Below are 21,031 nucleotides of genomic sequence, written 5' to 3'. Positions count from 1 at the left end.
TTGGCCGTTAAGCTCATAATGAACACATTTTCAGACACACTGGATCTGGAGAGCGGCTGGTTCTGGAAGGCCCTGAACGAACAAGTACTGTGGGCCTCAACAAGAATATATGCCAACTATGAGCACTTTAACAAGCTGGAGTAGAGAACGCAGTTTTGGCATTGCATCACAAACATCAATGTGCCCTTCTTTATTTTTGCTATGAAGTTGTGTTGGTTTCTGTGCACTCTAAATAAGGCTGTGTACCATTACTACAGAAATGCTAAAGTTGATTTTGTCACGATTATTTTTTTCCCAGTTTTGGTTACTCTTGGACGGTGCTGCTGTATGCAGGGGAAAAGGAAACAGTTCAACATAACTTGTCACACCCTGATTTATTGAGGAAAAATTCAATACACCTTTGTAGATGCTGCTGTTGGCATATCATAATTATTTTTTACAAGCAGGTGTCCTTCATGAAAGAAAAAATCGCAATATCACTTCACAAATCTAAGCAAGCAGTCATCAAAGCACTCAGTGCTAGAATACAGGCAATGGTGTGGTAAATGAAACTTTTGTGACCATTTTTCCACTTATCATGAGAATGGCAGAGTAAACCATGACAGTGAACTCTGTGTTAAGAGACAGCCTCCAACATTTTAAGCATGTTTATTTTTTTGTATCAACAGTGGAGATGCATACTGGCATGTCGTGTTCTCTTAAGTAAAATGATCTGTCAGAGATTGCCAAACAAAGTCACCGTGCAATGGTTGGGCTATGTCATAATATAACTCTTGACAGGACTGAACTAAATGTGTCCAGAAGAGTTCGCAGTATACTGATTTTTTTTTTTGTTTGTGGTACATGCATCATCATTCTTTGCTTCACAGCAGAATGACGGCTACAGTGTAATAAACAGAATTTTCTCAAGCCAATCTTGACCAGTCTCAGGCTATACTCACAACAAGGCCTCACGATCCATCAAAACAGTAGTCACTGGCTATCCAAGATCAAGCAACACCGTGTCAAGACATAGTATATAGTGGTCGAAAGCAAAGCAACTTTCTCTGTTATCCTCACACAAGCATGTCAAACACAAAACGACAAGAGGCTTCTCTACAGGAAACAATGTCGCGTCACGGCATAGTATATGCTGCTTAAAACAACAACAAAACAATTTTCTCCCGACAAAACAAACACCGCACACCACACACAATCAGAAACGAAAGTTAAAAATGACATGTTCAGTGCCACAAAGCTGTCTGAAGATGCGCTGGTTGCCCTGCCCTTCAGGAGCAAGAATCAACATGTCGGGGGCAGGCACCTCCTCAGCCGCGTCATTTGTATCACTGCCCTCGTCGCTTGCTGCTGCTGCAGCTATTGTCGTCAGTCGTTCCAACAGGTAGCCACACAACACACACTGACAATGTTGGCTGCCAGAAGAGGCCTATGAAGAAAAGCTGGTGCTACTGCAGGCAAGGAAAACAGCTCTTGAGAACTGCAATGCTGCACTTCACGACAGACCACATCGAAGCATGTGCGGCATTGTACTCTTCTTCAGGTGTCTGGGGCCTGGACGATGAGCAGGGGGTGTCATGAGCCACGACTCGAGCAGGTGGCCATCAGAACTCGCCAGGCTTTGCACGTCGACAAGAGGGTGGGCAACAGTGAACAGCAGTCACACAAAGGCACTGTAGTCGGCAGTCACGGTCAGGGCCTTCATACTGGCGTCGCACACCTGAAAGAAATGCATTAACACAAATATGTACTACAGCATTAAACAAGTACACAGTTTGAAAAAAGGAAAAGGCAATAAACAAGAGCAAGAATACACAGAACTGGGTTACTTGGAACTGATTCATTCCGCAACTGCATGCAACGACGAACGACGTCGCCGTGTTGTATGTGCCTTTTCTTTAATCGTCGTTGTTTCGAGTAGCAGGGGAATTAGAGCATGCAGGCGACCTGAGAGGAAAATTGGTTACTTACAACTATAGATAAGGGCCCTCCCACCCATCTATGCGGTACAGCTGCAAAATACAACCCCTCCCCTCCCCACCTCTTATTTCGAAATCGATAAACCCTTAAAACGAGCCGACAAGCTGAACTTGTCACCTTTTCACTATGTGTCAAGGAGGGGAAAACATGTCAGCCGAAGTGACAAGGCGCCGAAGCAGTTGACACACGAGGGGGGCGGGGCGAGGGCGATATACGTTACGCATATATTACACGGTTCGTTATGAAGTCAGACGCCGAACACGATACACCTGTTTATCTTTCTTTATAAGCTTTTTTTCTTTCAAGACGCCACCCTATTCGATACCTGTGAACGTGTTCATTTTAGCTACATTTATTGACATACCTTTTCGATATCATTTCACTTAAGCGAACATAGGCCGGAGAGTTAAAAGATTATTTACATACGCATGCATCTGCTAAGTTTTTTTTTTGACACACTATTTGATCACTCACAATTGCGAAATTTATGGGAGATCACTGCCACCACACGACACCGCTCAAAACAAACGCATTTCAGTGACTGCTTTTCAGACATCGCGCTCCTTTTCCCTTCGATGCAAAACAATGGGGCGACATCATTTTTTGCTTCCGTAACAAACGCAGCCAGAAACAAGTAGTACTTACACCGTGCTTACGTCGTCCGGGGTATCCAAAACCCTCGTGTGTCGGAGCTCCGTCAGTGCCGACACCACAGTGTGAACGCTGCGACTGGCGGCGGGGTGCGACAATGGGCCTCTTCGATTTAGTCTCGGGCTCACCGCGGACTCCCCGAGAAGCAGTCCAACATTCGATTTTCCCGTGTATCCCTATGGCTTCGGGGAATCCTCGGACTACCCGCGGGCAGCCCGCGGGGAGCCAGAAGTGGAAAATCGAAGAGGCCCAATGTTTCATGGTGGCAGAAAACGCTTTGCAAACTGTCAGTTGCGAAGAGGGACACAGCACGCACAGCACCTTCGTATCTGTCGACACTTCGCTGCACCTCGATGGCCGATAAGGGCTTCCAATTTCAGCGCCTTGGCAACGGCGTGAATGCTGCGGCTGACCGAGGGCTGCGTCATGCCGAAAGTATCACCGCTACCGACAATCTGTTGAAAGCTGCCCGTAGCGAAGAACCTCAGCGCGCACATCACGTTCGCTTCCGTAGATAGCCCCGTCGCACCTCGAGGCCTAACGTGCTCGTCAAGTGCGTCGCACAGCATCCGCGCCGGGCCCTTGTTGACACGGAAACGGCGCTGAAAGTCGCCGTCGCTCAGTCGACGCTCAGGCACGGGATCCTCCTCCAGCAGCTCCAACAAAAGTGCAAACACAGGCGGCATATACGCAGCTATCCTACAATCCTACAATCCGATGCGCTCTCAACCGCGCCGGATTTCACCCGCCGGTCGCCGGAGAACGAGCGGGAGCCTTTGGCTACGTGACGTCACCAAAAAATAGCCAAAATATAGCCGCGTGACGTAGGCCGGCTGACGTTTTCCGCTCCGAGCCAATCGTGAGAGCCCACTTTCTCCTCTCTCTAAACAACCGCGTCGGAAGGGCGCCGTTCCGGCGCGCGTCGGATGACCAGCAGAATACGGCCCCCTGCCGTATTCTGCTATCCGACGCCCTTCCGACGCGCGTCGGAAGTTCGTGACGTCAAAATGACGTGCAAATAGCCAACCGCCCCGCCCTCGAAGATCGCGGGAAGTACGTCATCGCCTTCGGGGACAATCTCATAACTTTCAAATGCTGCTAAAGCGAAATTAATAAAAATGTTTAGATATAACAAAGCCTTTCCTGTTTGTGTGTTTTCACGGGCACTGCCGTTGCTGCTAATGCTAGTTTAACAGGTTTACACGCATTTATGTTTTTACTTTGTTCCGTTATGAGGCGCCAGGGAGCGCTGCGAGCGGCACAGCTGTTTTTAAAGGAGGCATATTTGAACGCTCAGTACAGTTGCTGCGCAAAAATTTCGTCCCGTAAGGGCGTTCTTTTGGGACGAAAAGCGACGTAAACGGTACGCTGTTGCCCGGCAGTTATATATAAGACGGCTGTGACGTGAGTGCGATATTTTGATCGATTTTCTAACGCCATGTCATTGTTCGGCCACTCTCGCTTGTGCAGTGAATTAAACCCGTTTTTCAAAACGCATGTGTGCGCGTTTTGCGCACGATCAGATTACGTACTTATATTGTCACGAAGCCAAGGATGACGCAGTTGTCTTGAAGGAAAAACAAGTTTATTATGGCGAACTTGTGCTCCCCTAACAACTCAAAAGAATACAGAGGCGGCGAAGCAGCGGTCAACAGAGTGACTTGTGCAGACAAGTGTCGTCGAATCGAATGCCGCGGCGTCTGCTCTGCACGCTTTTATCTTTCGGCGCAAATGTTTCTCGAACCGTCCATTGAAATACAGAACATTGTAGATCAGAGAAGATTATTCTGGGCTAGTGCCGTTAGGGCGAAACAGTCTGCTTATCTGAATGAGATAGCCCGTGCGGCATAAAAATAAAGAATGGAAGACGCGCTTCGCGGACACAGATAACAGAGCCAGGCGTGGCCGGGCGATAAAAACAAACAATAAATAAACAAACCCATACATGGTTCGCGGTAATATCACGGCAAGCTCGTTTTAATTTTTTTAATGAAAGCAGGGGTGCAAGTGCAACGTCAATGAAAGAGAGTACTGACCTCCAGACTTTAGCGACCCGAGGATACGTTTCCTGCCTAGCTTTGTTTCATGAGCTATATTAATATGCTATTCTGCGTGACGAACTGCTCTAACAGCCTAAGCCTGTATCACGTCAAATCGACCACGCCCACAAATTTGGTGCTTAAGCATGCAACTTGAAGTAGTTTGCTCAGTTTTTTTCTTAAAACATCCCGAGAATCAAACCGCCTTCCCGCAGGTATTGTTTCCATCCACAATAATCACTTGTTTCTACAAGCATAGGTACAACTCAGTGACTGTGCAATGAGGTGCAATTTTTGTAATTGAGCACCTGCAATGTATTCTTACGTTAGCATATTTTGTAATTCCATTTTCCTATTTAATGCCTCTACCCTTCAGGGTTAAATAGGTAAAGTATACCGCAATACGCTTCGTTAACTAAGATAGAGACCAAATTTTCAACCCCTTATTGTTTTTTGGCCGTTAAGCTCATAATGAACACATTTTCAGGCACACTGGAGCTGGAGAGCTGCTGGTTGTGGAAGGCCCTGAACAAACAACCAGTACTGTGGGCCTCAACAAGAATAGATGCCAACTATGAGCACTTTAACAAGCTGGAGTAGAGAAAGCAGTTTTGGCATTGCATCACAAACATCAATGTGCCCTTCTTTATTTTTGCAATGAAGTTACGTTGGTTTCTGTGCACTTTAAATAAGGCTGTGTACTACAGAAATGCTATAGTTGATTTTGTCACGATTATTTTTTCCCAGTGTTGGTTACTCTTGGACGGTGCTGCTGCATGCAGGGGAAAAGGAAACAGTTCAACATAACTTGTAACACCCTGATTTATTGAGGAAAAATTCAATACGCCTTTGTAGATGCTGCTGTTGGCTTATCATAATTATTTTTTACAAGCAGGTGTCCTTCATGAAAGAAAAAATCGCAATATCACTTTAAAAATCTAAGCAAGCAGTCATCAAAGCACTGAGTGCTAGAATACATGCAATGGTGGGGTAAATGAAACTTTTGTGACCATTTTTCCACTTATCATGAGAATGTCAGAGTAAACCATGACAGTGAACTCTGTTAAGAGACAGCCTCCAATATTTTAAGCATGTTTACTTTTTGTATCAACAGTGGAGATGCATACTGGCATATCGTGTTCTCTTAAGTAAAATGATCTGTCAGAGATTTCCAAACAAAGTCACCGTGCAATGGTTGTGCTATGTCATAATATAACTCTTGACTGGATTGAACTAATTGTGTCCAGAAGATTCCGCAGTATACTGATTATTTTTTTTGTTTGTGGTACATGCATCATCATTCTTTGCTTCACAGCAGAATGACGGTTACAGTGTAATAAACAGAATTTTCTCAAGAGAATCTTGACCGGTCTCTATACCCACAACAAGGCCTCACGACCCATCAAAACAGTAGTCACGGCCTATCCCAGATCAAGCAACACCGTGTCAAGACATAGTATATAGTGGTCGAAAGCAAAGCAACTTTCTCTGTTGTCCTCACACAACCATGTCAAACACAAAACGACAAGAAGCTTCTCTACAGGAAACAATGTCGCGTCAGGGCAAAGTATATGCTACATGAAACAACAACAAAACAAGTTTCTCCCGACAAAACAAACACCGCACACCACACACAATCAGAAACGAAAGTTAAAAATGACATGTTTAGTGCCACAAAGCTGTCTGAAGATGCGTTGGTTGCCCTGTCCTTCAGGAGCTTCTTGCTCCTGTCGGGGGCAGGCACCTCATCAGCCGCATCGTCTGTATCACTGCCCTCGTCCCTTGGTGCTGCTGCAGCTATTGTCGTCAGTCGTTCCAACAGGCAGCCACACAACACACACTGACAATGTTGGCTGCCAGAAGAGGCCTATGAAGAAAAGCTGCTACTGCAGGCAAGGAAAACAGCTCTTGAGAACTGCAATGCTGCACTTCACGACAGAGCACATCGAAGCATGTGCGGCATCGTACTTTTCTTCAGGTGTCTGGGGCCTGGACGACGAGCAGGGGGTGTCATGAGCCACGACTCGAGCAGGTGGCCACCGTCAACCCCAGAACTCGCCAGGCTTTACACGTCACGGGCAAAAGTGAACAGCCAGTCACACAAAGGCACTGTAGTCGGCAGTCACGGTCAGGGCCTTCATACTGGCGTCGCACACCTGAAAGAAATACATAACACAAATATGTACTAAAGCATTAAACAAGTACACAGTTTGAAAAAAGGAAAAGGTAATAAACAAGAGCAAGAATATAAAGAATTGGGTTACTTGGAACTGATTCACTCCGCAACTGCATGCAACGACAAACGACATCGCCGTGTTGTATGTGCCTTTTTTTTAATCGTCGCTGTTTCGCGTAGCAGGGGAATTAGAGCATGCAGGCGACCTGAGAGGAAAATTGGTTACTTACAACTATAGATAAGGGCCCTCCCACCCATCTATGCGGTACAACTGCGAAATACAACCCCTCCCCTCCCCACCCCGCATTTCGAAATCGATAGCCGACAAGCTGAACTTGTCACCTATTCACCATGTGTCAAGCAGGGGGAAACATCTCAGCCGAAGTGACAAGGCGCCGAAGCAGTTGACACACGATGGGGGCGGGGCGAGGGCGATATACGTTACGCATATATTACGCGGTTCTTTATGAAGTCAGTTAGACGACCAACACAATACGCCTGTTTATCTTTCTTTATAAGCTGTTTTTCTTTCAAGACGCCACCCTATTCGATACCTCTGAACGTGTTCATTTTAGCTACATTTATTGACATACCTTTTCGATATCATTTCACTTAAGCGAACATAGGCCGGAGAGTTAAAAGATTATTTACATATGCATGCATCTGCTAAGTTTTTTTTTTTTTTTGACACACTATTTGATCATGCACAATTGCGAAATTTATGGGAGATCACTGCCACCACACCACACCGCTCAAAACAAACGCATTTCAGGGACTGCTTTTCAGACATCGCGCTCCTTTTCCCTTCGATGCAAAACAATTTTTTGCTTCCGTAACAAACGTAGCCAGAAACAAGTAGTACTTACACCGTGCTTACGTCGCCGGGGTATCCAAAACCCTCGTGTGTCGGAGCTCCGTCAGTGCCGACACCACAGTGTGAACGCTGCGACTGGCGTCGGGGTGCGACAGTGTTTCATGGTGGCAGAAAACGCTTTGCAAACTGTGAGTTGCGAAGAGGGACACAGCACGCACAGCACCTTCGTATCTGTTGACACTTCGCTGCACCTCGATGGCCGATAAGGGCTTCCAATTTCAGCGCCTTGGCAACGGCGTGAATGCTGCGGCTGACCGACGGCTGCGTCATGCCAAGAGTATCACCGCTACCGACAATCTGTTGGAAGCTGCCGGTAGCGAAGAGCCTCAGAGCGCACATCACGTTCGCTTCCGTAGATAGCCCCGTCGCACCTCGAGGCCTAACGTGCTCGTTAAGTGCATCGCACAGCATCCGCGCCGGGCCCTTGTTGACACGGAAACGGCGCTGAAAGTCGCCGTCACTCAGTCGACGCTCAGGCACGGGATCCTCCTCCAGCAGCTCCAACAAAAGTGCGAACACAGGCGGCATATACGCAGCCATCGTACAATCCGATGCGCTCTTAACCGCGCCGGATTTCACCCGCCGGTCGCGGGAGAACGAGCGGGAGCCTTTGGCTACGTGACGTCACCAAAAAATAGCCAAAATATAGCCGCGTGACGTAGGCCGGCTGACGTTTTCCGCTCCGAGCCAATCGTGAGAGCCCACTTTCTCCTCTCTCTAAACAACCGCGTCGGAAGGGCGCCGGAAATCGTTCCGGCGCGCGTCGGATGACCAGCAGAATACGGCCCCCCGTGTCAACAAGGGCCCGGCGCGGATGCTGTGCGACGCACTTAACGAGCACGTTAGGCCTCGAGGTGCGACGGGGCTATCTACGGAAGCGAACGTGATGTGCGCTCTGAGGCTCTTCGCTACCGACACTGTGGTGTCGGCACTGACGGAGCTCCGACACACGAGGGTTTTGGATACCCCGGCGACGTAAGCACGGTGTAAGTACTACTTGTTTCTGGCTACGTTTGTTACGGAAGCAAAAAATTGTTTTGCATCGAAGGGAAAAGGAGCGCGATGTCTGAAAAGCAGTCACTGAAATGCGTTTGTTTTGAGCGGTGTGGTGTGGTGGCAGTGATCTCCCATAAATTTCGCAATTGTGCATGATCAAATAGTGTGTCAAAAAAAAAAAAAAACTTAGCAGATGCATGCATATGTAAATAATCTTTTAACTCTCCGGCCTATGTTCGCTTAAGTGAAATGATATCGAAAAGGTATGTCAATAAATGTAGCTAAAATGAACACGTTCAGAGGTATCGAATAGGGTGGCGTCTTGAAAGAAAAAAAGCTTATAAAGAAAGATAAACAGGTGTATTGTGTTGGTCGTCTAACTGACTTCATAAGGAACCGTGTAATATATGCGTAACGTATATCGCCCTCGCCCCGCCCCCCTCGTGTGTCAACTGCTTCGGCGCCTTGTCACTTCGGCTGAGATGTTTCCCCCTGCTTGACACATAGTGAAAAGGTGACAAGTTCAGCTTGTCGGCTCGTTTTAAGGGTTTATCGATTTCGAAATAAGAGGTGGGGAGGGGAGGGGTTGTATTTTGCAGCTGTACCGCATAGATGGGTGGGAGGGCCCTTATCTATAGTTGTAAGTAACCAATTTTCCTCTCAGGTCGCCTGCATGCTCTAATTCCCCTGCTACGCGAAACAGCGACGATTAAAAAAAAGGCACATACAACACGGCGATGTCGTTTGTCGTTGCATGCAGTTGCGGAGTGAATCAGTTCCAAGTAACCCAATTCTTTATATTCTTGCTCTTGTTTATTACCTTTTCCTTTTTTCAAACTGTGTACTTGTTTAATGCTTTAGTACATATTTGTGTTATGTATTTCTTTCAGGTGTGCGACGCCAGTATGAAGGCCCTGACCGTGACTGCCGACTACAGTGCCTTTGTGTGACTGGCTGTTCACTTTTGCCCGTGACGTGTAAAGCCTGGCGAGTTCTGGGGTTGACGGTGGCCACCTGCTCGAGTCGTGGCTCATGACACCCCCTGCTCGTCGTCCAGGCCCCAGACACCTGAAGAAAAGTACAATGCCGCACATGCTTCGATGTGCTCTGTCGTGAAGTGCAGCATTGCAGTTCTCAAGAGCTGTTTTCCTTGCCTGCAGTAGCACCAGCTTTTCTTCATAGGCCTCTTCTGGCAGCCAACATTGTCAGTGTGTGTTGTGTGGCTGCCTGTTGGAACGACTGACGACAATAGCTGCAGCAGCACCAAGGGACGAGGGCAGTGATACAGACGATGCGGCTGATGAGGTGCCTGCCCCCGACAGGAGCAAGAAGCTCCTGAAGGACAGGGCAACCAACGCATCTTCAGACAGCTTTGTGGCACTAAACATGTCATTTTTAACTTTCGTTTCTGATTGTGTGTGGTGTGCGGTGTTTGTTTTGTCGGGAGAAAATTGTTTTGTTGTTGTTTCATGTAGCATATACTTTGCCCTGACGCGACATTGTTTCCTGTAGAGAAGCTTCTTGTCGTTTTGTGTTTGACATGGTTGTGTGAGGACAACAGAGAAAGTTGCTTTGCTTTCGACCACTATATACTATGTCTTGACACGGTGTTGCTTGATCTGGGATAGGCCGGGACTACTGTTTTGATGGGTCGTGAGCAGGGCCGTACCCAGAAATTTTTTTCGGGGGAGGTTATGAATTTTGGGAAGGGGATGGTTTTGTTGAAAGCAACAGTAAGTATTGTTTACATGCTGCTTGGAAAAGATTTCGGGAGGGGTTCGAACCCCCAAACCCCCCCCTCTGGGTACGGCCCTGGTCGTGAGGCCTTGTTGTGGGTATAGAGACCGGTCAAGATTCTCTTGAGAAAATTCTGTTTATTACACTGTAACCGTCATTCTGCTGTGAAGCAAAGAATGATGATGCATGTACCACAAACAAAAATATATAATCAGTATACTGCGGAATCTTCTGGACACAATTAGTTCAATCCAGTCAAGAGTTATATTATGACATAGCACAACCATTGCACGGTGACTTTGTTTGGAAATCTCTGACAGATCATTTTACTTAAGAGAACACGATATGCCAGTATGCATCTCCACTGTTGATACAAAAAGTAAACATGCTTAAAATATTGGAGGCTGTCTCTTAACAAAGAGTTCACTGTCATGGTTTACTCTGACATTCTCATGATAAGTGGAAAAATGGTCACAAAAGTTTCATTTACCCCACCATTGCATGTATTCTAGCACTCAGTGCTTTGATGACTGCTTGCTTAGATTTTTAAAGTGATATTGCGATTTTTTCTTTCATGAAGGACACCTGCTTGTAAAAAATAATTATGATAAGCCAACAGCAGCATCTACAAAGGCGTATTGAATTTTTCCTCAATAAATCAGGGTGTTACAAGTTATGTTGAACTGTTTCCTTTTCCCCTGCATGCAGCAGCACCGTCCAAGGGTAACCAACACTGGGAAAAAATAATCGTGACAAAATCAACTATAGCATTTCTGTAGTACACAGCCTTATTTAAAGTGCACAGAAACCAACGTAACTTCATTGCAAAAATAAAGAAGGGCACATTGATGTTTGTGATGCAATGCCAAAACTGCTTTCTCTACTCCAGCTTGTTAAAGTGCTCATAGTTGGCATCTATTCTTGTTGAGGCCCACAGTACTGGTTGTTTGTTCAGGGCCTTCCACAACCAGCAGCTCTCCAGCTCCAGTGTGCCTGAAAATGTGTTCATTATGAGCTTAACGGCCAAAAAACAATAAGGGGTTGAAAATTTGGTCTCTATCTTAGTTAACGAAGCGTATTGCGGTATACTTTACCTATTTAACCCTGAAGGGTAGAGGCATTAAATAGGAAAATGGAATTACAAAATATGCTAACGTAAGAATACATTGCAGGTGCTCAATTACAAAAATTGCACCTCATTGCACAGTCACTGAGTTGTACCTATGCTTGTAGAAACAAGTGATTATTGTGGATGGAAACAATACCTGCGGGAAGGCGGTTTGATTCTCGGGATGTTTTAAGAAAAAAACTGAGCAAACTACTTCAAGTTGCATGCTTAAGCACCAAATTTGTGGGCGTGGTCGATTTGACGTGATACAGGCTTAGGCTGTTAGAGCTGTTCGTCACGCAGAATAGCATATTAATATAGCTCATGAAACAAAGCTAGGCAGGAAACGTATCCTCGGGTCGCTAAAGTCTGGAGGTCAGTACTCTCTTTCATTGACGTTGCACTTGCACCCCTGCTTTCATTAAAAAAAATTAAAACGAGCTTGCCGTGATATTACCGCGAACCATGTATGGGTTTGTTTATTTATTGTTTGTTTTTATCGCCCGGCCACGCCTGGCTCTGTTATCTGTGTCCGCGAAGCGCGTCTTCCATTCTTTATTTTTATGCCGCACGGGCTATCTCATTCAGATAAGCAGACTGTTTCGCCCTAACGGCACTAGCCCAGAATAATCTTCTCTGATCTACAATGTTCTGTATTTCAATGGACGGTTCGAGAAACATTTGCGCCGAAAGATAAAAGCGTGCAGAGCAGACGCCGCGGCATTCGAATCGACGACACTCGTCTGCACAAGTCACTCTGTTGACCGCTGCTTCGCCGCCTCTGTATTCTTTTGAGTTGTTAGGGGAGCACAAGTTCGCCATAATAAACTTGTTTTTCCTTCAAGACAACTGCGTCATCCTTGGCTTCGTGACAATATAAGTACGTAATCTGATCATGCGCAAAACGCGCACACATGCGTTTTGAAAAACGGGTTTAATTCACTGCACAAGCGAGAGTGGCCGAACAATGACATGGCGTTAGAAAATCGATCAAAATATCGTACTCACGTCACAGCCGTCTTATATATAACTGCCGGGCAACAGCGTACCGTTTACGTCGCTTTTCGTCCCAAGAGAACGCCCTTGTGGGACGAAATTTTTGCGCAGCGACTGTACTGAGCGTTCAAATATGCCTCCTTTAAAAACAGCTGTGCCGCGCGCAGCGCTTCCTGGCGCCTCATAACGGAACAAAGTAAAAACATAAATGCGTGTAAACCTGTTAAACTAGCATTAGCAGCAACGGCAGTGCCCGTGAAAACACACAAACAGGAAAGGCTTTGTTATATCTAAACATTTTTATTAATTTCGCTTTAGCAGCATTTGAAAGTTATGAGATTGTCCCCGAAGGCGATGACGTACTTCCCGCGATCTTCGAGGGCGGGGCGGTTGGCTATTTGCACGTCATTTTGACGTCACGAACTTCCGACGTGCGTCGGAAGGGCGTCGGATAGCAGAATACACAAGCATATCGGGCCAGCAGGCGCCGCACCCTGATTGGTCAATTCTAAGCACGCTGATTGGTTGGTTTACAAGCGGATGTGACGTCATTTTTAATTATAGTTTTTTTTTTATATGGGAGAAAGACGTGCACCACTATTTCTTTCTCTATGGACGTGCTGCCTTGAAGGTGCGCTGCTCTGACCTCCGACGTTTGCGGCGTATTTACTTCTCTGCGGCATGGCGGGCTCGTCGAATGCTGCTCCCACCGATGAGGATCGTCGGCGCTGCTCTGACTGCGACAAGGTGTTTTCGCAACGAAAAGACATGCTTAAACACGAGAGAAAAGTGCACCACAAAGAGGGGACAAGCTCAAAAAGCCACATGAAGTGTGACAAATGCGGTCACAGCGTTACAACTTTTGACAACCTCGTCCTTCACCACAGAGCGATGCACAATTTCGACGCTGAGATTGTGCAACTGGTCTTCGGCAGCGCTGAAGGTAAGAAAACTTGGAATAGTTTGCTTTTATTTCGCCTGCGTTAATAGTACGTAATTTATGGCCTCTTATCGCACGTGACCTTGAATAGCTGTGAGCAGCGTTTAGAAGTAAGAAAATGTAAATATGAGCGAAGAGATATTCGTATTTAATTGAATGGACATTTGTGTTAGATAGAAACGATGACTTCATTGTTTTATTTGTGACTGTGTTAGAAAATTTGGTTAGGCTTCAACGTAGGCCTATCAAGTATCAAGTCCACGCTCAGCGACGTTGCAATTAATGCAGGGCGATGTCTTTACTGCTGTTAGCTAAACTGAATCAAATGAAATGTAAATGTGAGCCGACGTATATTCGTCACTGTGTAAAATTAACCTCCGCTTGCTTCATGTTGCGACTGTTCCAAATTTCTAGTCCTAACGTATTAGAATGGTAACGTTCGCAAGTGGCAGTTGCGCGCATTCACCATATTTACAACAATATTGCGACGCGGAGTCGTGGTTCTGGCGAGTTGGTACATCACTGCAAGGGATTAAAAGCGCCGCAAAGACGGCGGACCGAAACGGAAGACGCACAGAGCACGGTGTGTCTGTGTTTCGGTCCGCCGTCTTGCGGCAGTCGACTGCGCATGCGCGAGTTAACGTGAACGGTAACTTACCGGCACAGGCTTTACCGTCGCCAGCGAGCTTCCTGAGCAGACGAAGTGTACCGTCGCGTATTGAATACAGCAAATGCAGTGCGCTCGGCGCTTTATGCTTTGTACAGCCTATGAAAGTAATCTTATTTGAATCTGTTTATTACGTCTTCGGGTCTTCCCATGGTGAGGCTGCAGTGTTATGCTGCATCTGGCAGTGTGCCAGAACACTTTTCTCTTAGCAGAGCCTGCCTGCTTCAGAGAGCGCGTCTCCCAGGTGGCAGATTGGGAGGCTCCTACCAAGTAGGCGGGCTAGTATTAGCAGATTTCAACCAGCACAACATATGCTTCATTTAAAAAACTCAGCCTGCACATTCCTGTTTGGTAAAAGATGGCAGTATCATTAAGAATAAATGTGTTGTTGTAATTATATTGTTGTTGTTGTAATTGTAATACAGTTGCATTCAAATTGCATGTCCTGCCACGCTGGTAATCTTTGGACTGAAAACTGGACTGGGTAGTTCATCTAGGTTGGCCCAAGCATGTTGCAACTCAAGCCCATGCCTCTGCTTGGTAGGAGCGGTGCTTGCATCCGCAGACCAACAGGTGACGGGACAATGAAAGCTAGTGCCCTGTGTTCTGCCACATAAATCGGTGTTTTATATCATGCTTATGTGTGCGCATGCCGTCAACTTAGCCTGTTTCGGAGCTGAAAATGTTGCTCCGGACTGCCTGTATGTTTTCTTGCACCCCTCATCCAGTGCCCGTTTCCCCGGGATGGTGCATACCCAACCCTGCCTGAGCCCGTTAAGCTCCAGAGGACTTCCACCCTGGGCCACAGCCCACAATGGCCCACCTGGTGCTGCAGCCCCGTCCACTCACGCTTCGGTAGCATGCTGCCATGGGTTCATTTTGGATAGCCGAGGGGGGGATTCGGTGCTGCTACAATTGATCCTGGCTGAACTAGCAGTGCTAGAAGAGGCCAACTGTGGGGACAGATACTCCTGTACAACAGAAAATGGCCTGCTTTTGCTTGCACTGTCTAATCTTAAAAAAAAAAGAAGCAACACCTGGGCCATGAAGCACAGCATAGTGGAGGGCTACGGACTAATTTAGACAACCTTAATGTGTGCACCGTAATCTTGACACAACGGCACCATCGTATTGTGCCTATTTATTTCCCGCAATTACAGCCTGGCTGTCCTTGGTTACTGCATGCTGCAACCCTCCTTAGCTTGTCATGCTGCCAAAGCCTGCTACAAAAGAACTCGTGGCCTGCTGAGATTGACGTTTGGGTTTCACTACCGTTGACGGATGTGAAGGCTCGCTTACAGCCTCTGTACATTTTTTTTTTCGCTTGCTAGGAGTAGACCACATTCACAGGCACTACAAAAATTTCAGTGCCTTGGAATGTCGCCACTTTTGCCTGCAGTTGGATGTGCACTACCCCCGCCTCCTCCCCAAACATGTGCTAGGCTTTTTTGAGAGCTGAGAACAAACTCGTTTATTACCTGTCAGTATGGTCACTCATGCTGTATGTGTTTCGTTTTTCTGTATTCAGCAAGTTCCTGTTGTCATGAAGATGCTCCATCCCCATTGCCTGCTGCACCTGTTACTGGACAAGTCACTGGTGCTCCAAGAACTTTCATTTTGAGCTGTGAATGCGACACTGAGGGAGCTGAAGACATGTTGAGAAATGTGTCGCCTGGGCTGCAGTTGGTGTTTCCCTTATTGCTTGAGATGTGCTCTAATAGGAGTGTTGCCACACTACCTTGGCAATGGGGCCTACACTGTATTCATACTAATCCAAATAAACATGATTTACCTGGAAAGTTTGCTTCAGAGACATCTCTTTGCTACAGACAGCAATATAGGCCAGGGTGGGAAATGGGAACTATTGAGTGCATGGTGGAGGCTGCCACGAGCACACCTCATTTGAAAGACTAGCAACAGTACCACCTGATTATGAACTTCTGCAACTTAACTTTCCACATGGTGGTTCGTTGTGCACCTGCAGCATTCCAAGAAAAATGGCATTCATGATGGAAATGCGAGGTTTTCAAGGTCTTTCACAGCTGTGTCAATTTTTGAGCACCACAATGGGAACCTTGATAGAGCCAACATTTCAACAAGAGGAATCCCCTTCAGATAACTCCACTTGTCAAAGCAATGGCTCAACAATTGGTCCTAATGGTGTGTTGATAAGCACTTTGTGTGTTACAAAATTTTTTTATTCGCTGATGATCAACCGAACAATCGGGTCGTCCTAACGTGGTAGCCTTATGGTTAATTTTATTTATTCAGAAACTTTGACGCTTATCAAGGGTGTGTGCAAGGCAGTGGTTTGTAAGTGTTTAGAGAACCATCATGAAACCCAGTAAAAGGCAACAAACCTCAAGACATCAGAGATCAAGGCGCTTGCTTTCAAGCAAAAGGAGCTTACATAGTAGCCCCCTAACTTTGCGGTATCCTAAATGGTAGAATGCAGCGCACATGAACAGGTAACAGAATAATGTTTCTTAGCAAAATGGCCATTTTGAGTCACGATGAGGAATATTTGTGCATAATCAGCCTCCTACTGTCCACTGCACCACAAAGGCCCCTCCCACAGACTTCAAAAGCATGCTCTGTCATCTGAATCCATTCCTTTCTCTGCAGTGGCAAGAGTACAGTACAGACAATATTCATGCAGCAAGCACACACAAGTAAAATTGGCCAACGAAGTATTTGTGCCAAAGCAGCAGCAAAGCCTAGAATTATGACGGGGGTCAAAAACACCGCAGCAACTACATTTAAAGGGACCCTGAAAAGCTTTGTGAAGGTGGCAATCAAATGCATTCAGGTGGTAGAACACAGAACGGGGGATTTTAGAGCCAAGTGTGAGCCCCATACGTTGAACGGATAATTTGTAAACAATTTTTGAAGATCGCCTTTTTCAGCCGATGAGCGCGACGCCGCAGCGAGCCGACCGCGGCTGACGCAATGGCTAAGGTGCCCCCTGATTCGCCCAATCGCCGGCGAGGTCGGCCGCCGGCATGGAGGAAAAAAAAGCTTAGGAGAGGCCCCCAGCTATCCCCGCGCATTGGCAAAAGTGTGGAGGAAGTCACGTGTTTTCGGCGGCCATTGGAAGTCGCGTTAGCAACGGCGTCCTAGCAACAGCCCGCCCGCCGTTCGCCAGTCATGGAGGAAAGGCAGCGCCTGCCTTGTCGTCCGATTGCGAAGATTGCTGCTTCGCTTTGCTGCGCTGTGGTCTTGCGGAACTCGAAAAGGATGCTGCGAGTTGCGACAGCTGCGCCGATGTGAATATGTCATTTAATTTCTACTTGCGAGTGCACCTTGTACCGCGTCAAGCTATTGCTCCGGTCGCGATCACGACGCGCCTATTGAAGTGCAGATATCGTGAACGCGCCGTCCCGTCGTACGCGCGGACACCCGTCAGGTAGACTTTCGGGAAGTGATACACGGTGTGCAGTACGTAGGCGACTTGCAACCGAACGATTCGCAACTCAATTTTTTGGTTATCGCCGCTGCAATATATAGTTTGCTAGGCCGGCAATGCGCGGCAGTGCTTTTGCAACTGTTACAACGTAGATTCCCAGTTGATATAATTCCATCGTCCTATTACCTTAGTAGGTGTCCGTCTGTTGACTGGAAGAGTGCTGGATCTGGAATATGGATCTTTTTGTGGTCTCGCTCTGGATTTCGCTTTTCAACGCTTCATACTGCGAGGTTAGTGTATGAACGTTTTCAACTGATATCACCTTGAATTTATTGACACTGAGACAAGTTGAAACTTGGCGAAAAAAAAGTTTATTGACGCCACCCACCCTATCATTTTTTTTTACTCAATAACACGTTTTGCCTCCTCCTCCTCCACCTCCTCCTTCGCAAAAAATTCTGTCGAAGGCACGCGAACAACGGTAAAAACATTCCACAATTTTTTAGCGTGAAATCTGCATGAAGTACTGCTTACCTATATATATAGAACGGCCGTTTAATTGACTAGTCATCTCTGGGATTGCCAGTGAAACTGCAACGCAAACTTGGGCACTTTCCAGTCCGGTAGCCGCACGGCGTTCGCCCACTGTTTGCGGCGTTCTCCCTCGCTTGGGAATCTATAAACGGCGGCGATTGCAAACAAAGGATGAATGCACACCAATGTACAGCAATACTTGTCAGCGGAATGATGCACTAACCGGTGGAAAGTGACGCCCAATTCCTTGGGTACCGATCGCGACTTGCAGCCTGGCACCGAGCATTGCGGCATTGTTAGAGCGAGCCGCTTCGCAAACCTGCTGCGGCCACACTGAAGACGTGTAACAGTGTAACCGCGCGTCTAGGTTCACGGTCACGCGCTGCAAAACGGCCTTCTACCTGCCTATCAGCTGATTTCCGCCGGCTCGGCGCTGGCAGATGCAGACGACAAGAGAGGCGATACAGGACGGAGGAGGCGGAGAAGGTGCACCGAGAGAGAGAGGCAAAAAGAGTCCGCCAATGGCATGGAGGGCCAATGGTCCGCCATTCGACTTACAGAAATGGCGTTTCCGGCTGCGCTGGGTGTGACGTCAGGGCCTCTCCTAAGCTTTTCTTTCCTCCATGGCCGCCGGCGACGTCACTGTTATTGGCTTCCGGCTCTCTCCCTCCTTCCTGCGCCATTCCGAGGCAAAGGCGGGTCCGCAGCGATTGACGCGTGCCTAGGCGCAGGAATGTAGCTAGCGCAGAACGGAAGTCGAGCGTCGAGATGTCACATGGCTATTCCCAGCTGCTTTGAAGGAAGCAGAGAGGGAGGAGGAGTCGATTGATTGATTGTAGGGTTTAACGCGCCGACGCAACGCAGGCGATGAGGCGCGCCGTAGTGGAGGGCTCCGGATTAATTTTGACCACCTGGGGATCTTTAACGTGCGCCGAAATCTCGTACACACGGCCGTTTTTGCTTTTCGCCTCCATCAGAAAAAAGGCCGCCGCAGCCGGGAATCGAACCCACAACCTCGTGCTCAGCAGCGCAACGCCTTAGCCACTGAGCCATTGCGGCGGGTAGGGAGGAGGAGTCGATCGGCAAGTGGGGAGGTGCATTTAATTGCTTCTGGCGCAGCTAATACTGAATGTAGATCAATAATTCCAATGGCATTGCATCACTATATTGGTGCTACGCGACAATACAGGCCTTTTGTAACTTTTACAGAAGGCTTTTGTGGGTCCCTTTAATTGCAGAATGCGTGAGCTTTCCGAGATGCACTGTAAAGCTTACAAACTGCCCTAAAGCTCTGATGCAGAACAGCAGCAAGTTGAGAGCTATTTTAAAGCTAATAATGAGGAGGTCGTGCAATGAAGTGTGCATGTCTCGTAGAAACATCTGCACTGCTATTCTTGAATCCTGATTTTAGAGGACTCCTTGCAAAATTGCTAGCCATAATTACTTTGGTTCAGGTTAGCTGATGCTTAACAGTACATATAACAGAAATATAGCATGCAAGCAGAAATGATGCGTTAAGCAGACACAGCCATGCAGCATCGAGTAAATGGAAGCAAGTGTGGCATCTGTGCAAATCAGTGGTGGCCGAAAGAAACAATGTGGCATGGCTATTAGCAGCAAATTTCCCTAGGGCAGAGGACACGCTGAGGCTTGATTGATTGTATAGGGTTTAACGCGCCGACACAACGCAGGCAATGAGGCGCGCCGTAGTGGAGGGCTCCGGATTAATTTTGACCACCTGGGGATCTTTATCGTGCGCCAAAATCTTGCACACACAGGCGTTCTTGCTTTTCGCCTCCATCAGAAAAGTGGCCGCCGCGGCCGGGAATGGAACCCGCGACTTGGTGCTCAGCAGCGCAACGCCTTAGCCACTGAGCCACCGCGGCGGGCGGCACTGAGGCCTCATCAACTGGGTGGAACAAACCATTTCTGATTCGTGTTTGGGAGAAGGTGTACATGCAAGTCGAGAATTTCGAAATTAAGAGCATATAAAAAGAAAGTGCAACTCTCGGCCTAGGGCGAGCACAAATCATGGCTGCCTGTACTGCAATGAATGTGCAAGTAGTTTTCTCCACCACCTATTCACCAAGTAGGGTTTTATGCTGACCATACCACTAGAGAGAGCAGGTTACGGGGTGACAAGGGTTGGCTGCAGCGAATCCCGCATGGCAGGCAAATATGTGGCCCTGAAAAGGGCCGTTTTAGCAAGCCGATGGTCTTCAGTGGTGCCTCGTTGCACCTCAGGACGGCGAGCAGTACTGCAGGCAGTCGTTCCTCTCGTGGCCCTTGGCTCCACAGCGGACACAGCGGGAGAAGGTGTACTTGGCACCAGGTGCAGCTCGGTCTGGCGAGAGAATGCCCCGCCCGTACCGCCTGGCCAGCGCCTTCACAAGGATCGCGGACATCTCGTCGATGCCACGATCCCTCGACACGTGGTATCGGTATCCATCCGCGGCAAACAGGGACCGCTTCGGCTGTTTCGTCGCGTTCAGGAAACGGTGCTGCGCACAAATTCAACAACAAAGCAAGCGACTGTCAGGGCAAATGCAAGCACACTTCACAGTACAGATATTTAATGTTAGGTAACAACAAGACTCGCGAAGAAATGCGAAGCAGGCACCGGTTCACTACTAAGTTCTTTTTAAACCATGTATGCAAACATTTAGTGTGCCTCTGCCATAAATAAGTTCTTTTTATGCCCCTGCTACACTATGTTTTGAAATGACATTCGGCTCAAATGAGATCCGAGCCAAATAAGCACCAAAAAATACATTTGGGATTTCAAATGCCATTTTTAGCACTCTCGCACGCAGCGTCTTCGATTGGCAATAAAAAATATACTACTGCCGTACGTAAAACAAACAAAATATTTGTTTGTGGAACTTTGTTCACTGCTGATTTACTTAAAATATGAAACAGACATATTTAAT

At 47.3% G+C, this 21,031-nt stretch overlaps 3 long non-coding RNA genes across 3 annotated transcripts in view; 1 reads left to right on the top strand and 2 right to left on the bottom strand.

The window, feature by feature from the left end:
* Positions 1-5,471: 5,471 nt before the first annotated feature.
* Positions 5,472-8,508, bottom strand: LOC144162278 (uncharacterized). The gene is made up of 2 exons (XR_013320648.1): positions 7,710-8,508; positions 5,472-6,823 (listed from the first exon to the last, which is right to left on the bottom strand). It is a non-coding gene; the product is annotated as an uncharacterized LOC144162278 (long non-coding RNA).
* Positions 8,509-8,514: 6 nt separating this feature from the next.
* On the top strand, positions 8,515-10,292 carry LOC144162279 (uncharacterized). Its single transcript, XR_013320649.1, has 2 exons — positions 8,515-8,703; positions 9,604-10,292. It is a non-coding gene; the product is annotated as an uncharacterized LOC144162279 (long non-coding RNA).
* A 9,592-nt stretch (positions 10,293-19,884) lies between these two features.
* The window catches only part of LOC144162277 (uncharacterized), a 185,700-nt gene continuing 184,553 nt past the window's right edge, over positions 19,885-21,031 (bottom strand). Inside the window, exon 3 of the long non-coding RNA XR_013320647.1 lies at positions 19,885-20,602. This is a non-coding gene — a long non-coding RNA (uncharacterized LOC144162277). The remainder of the gene's footprint in view (positions 20,603-21,031) is intronic.

The sequence above is a fragment of the Haemaphysalis longicornis genome, unplaced genomic scaffold (assembly GCF_048455015.1).
Source record: "Haemaphysalis longicornis isolate Haplotype H1 unplaced genomic scaffold, Haemaphysalis longicornis Haplotype H1 scaffold_12, whole genome shotgun sequence".
Lineage (NCBI taxonomy): Eukaryota > Metazoa > Arthropoda > Arachnida > Ixodida > Ixodidae > Haemaphysalis > Haemaphysalis longicornis.
Note: the sequence above shows the minus strand (reverse complement) of the source record. Positions and strands in the feature narration are given on the sequence as shown.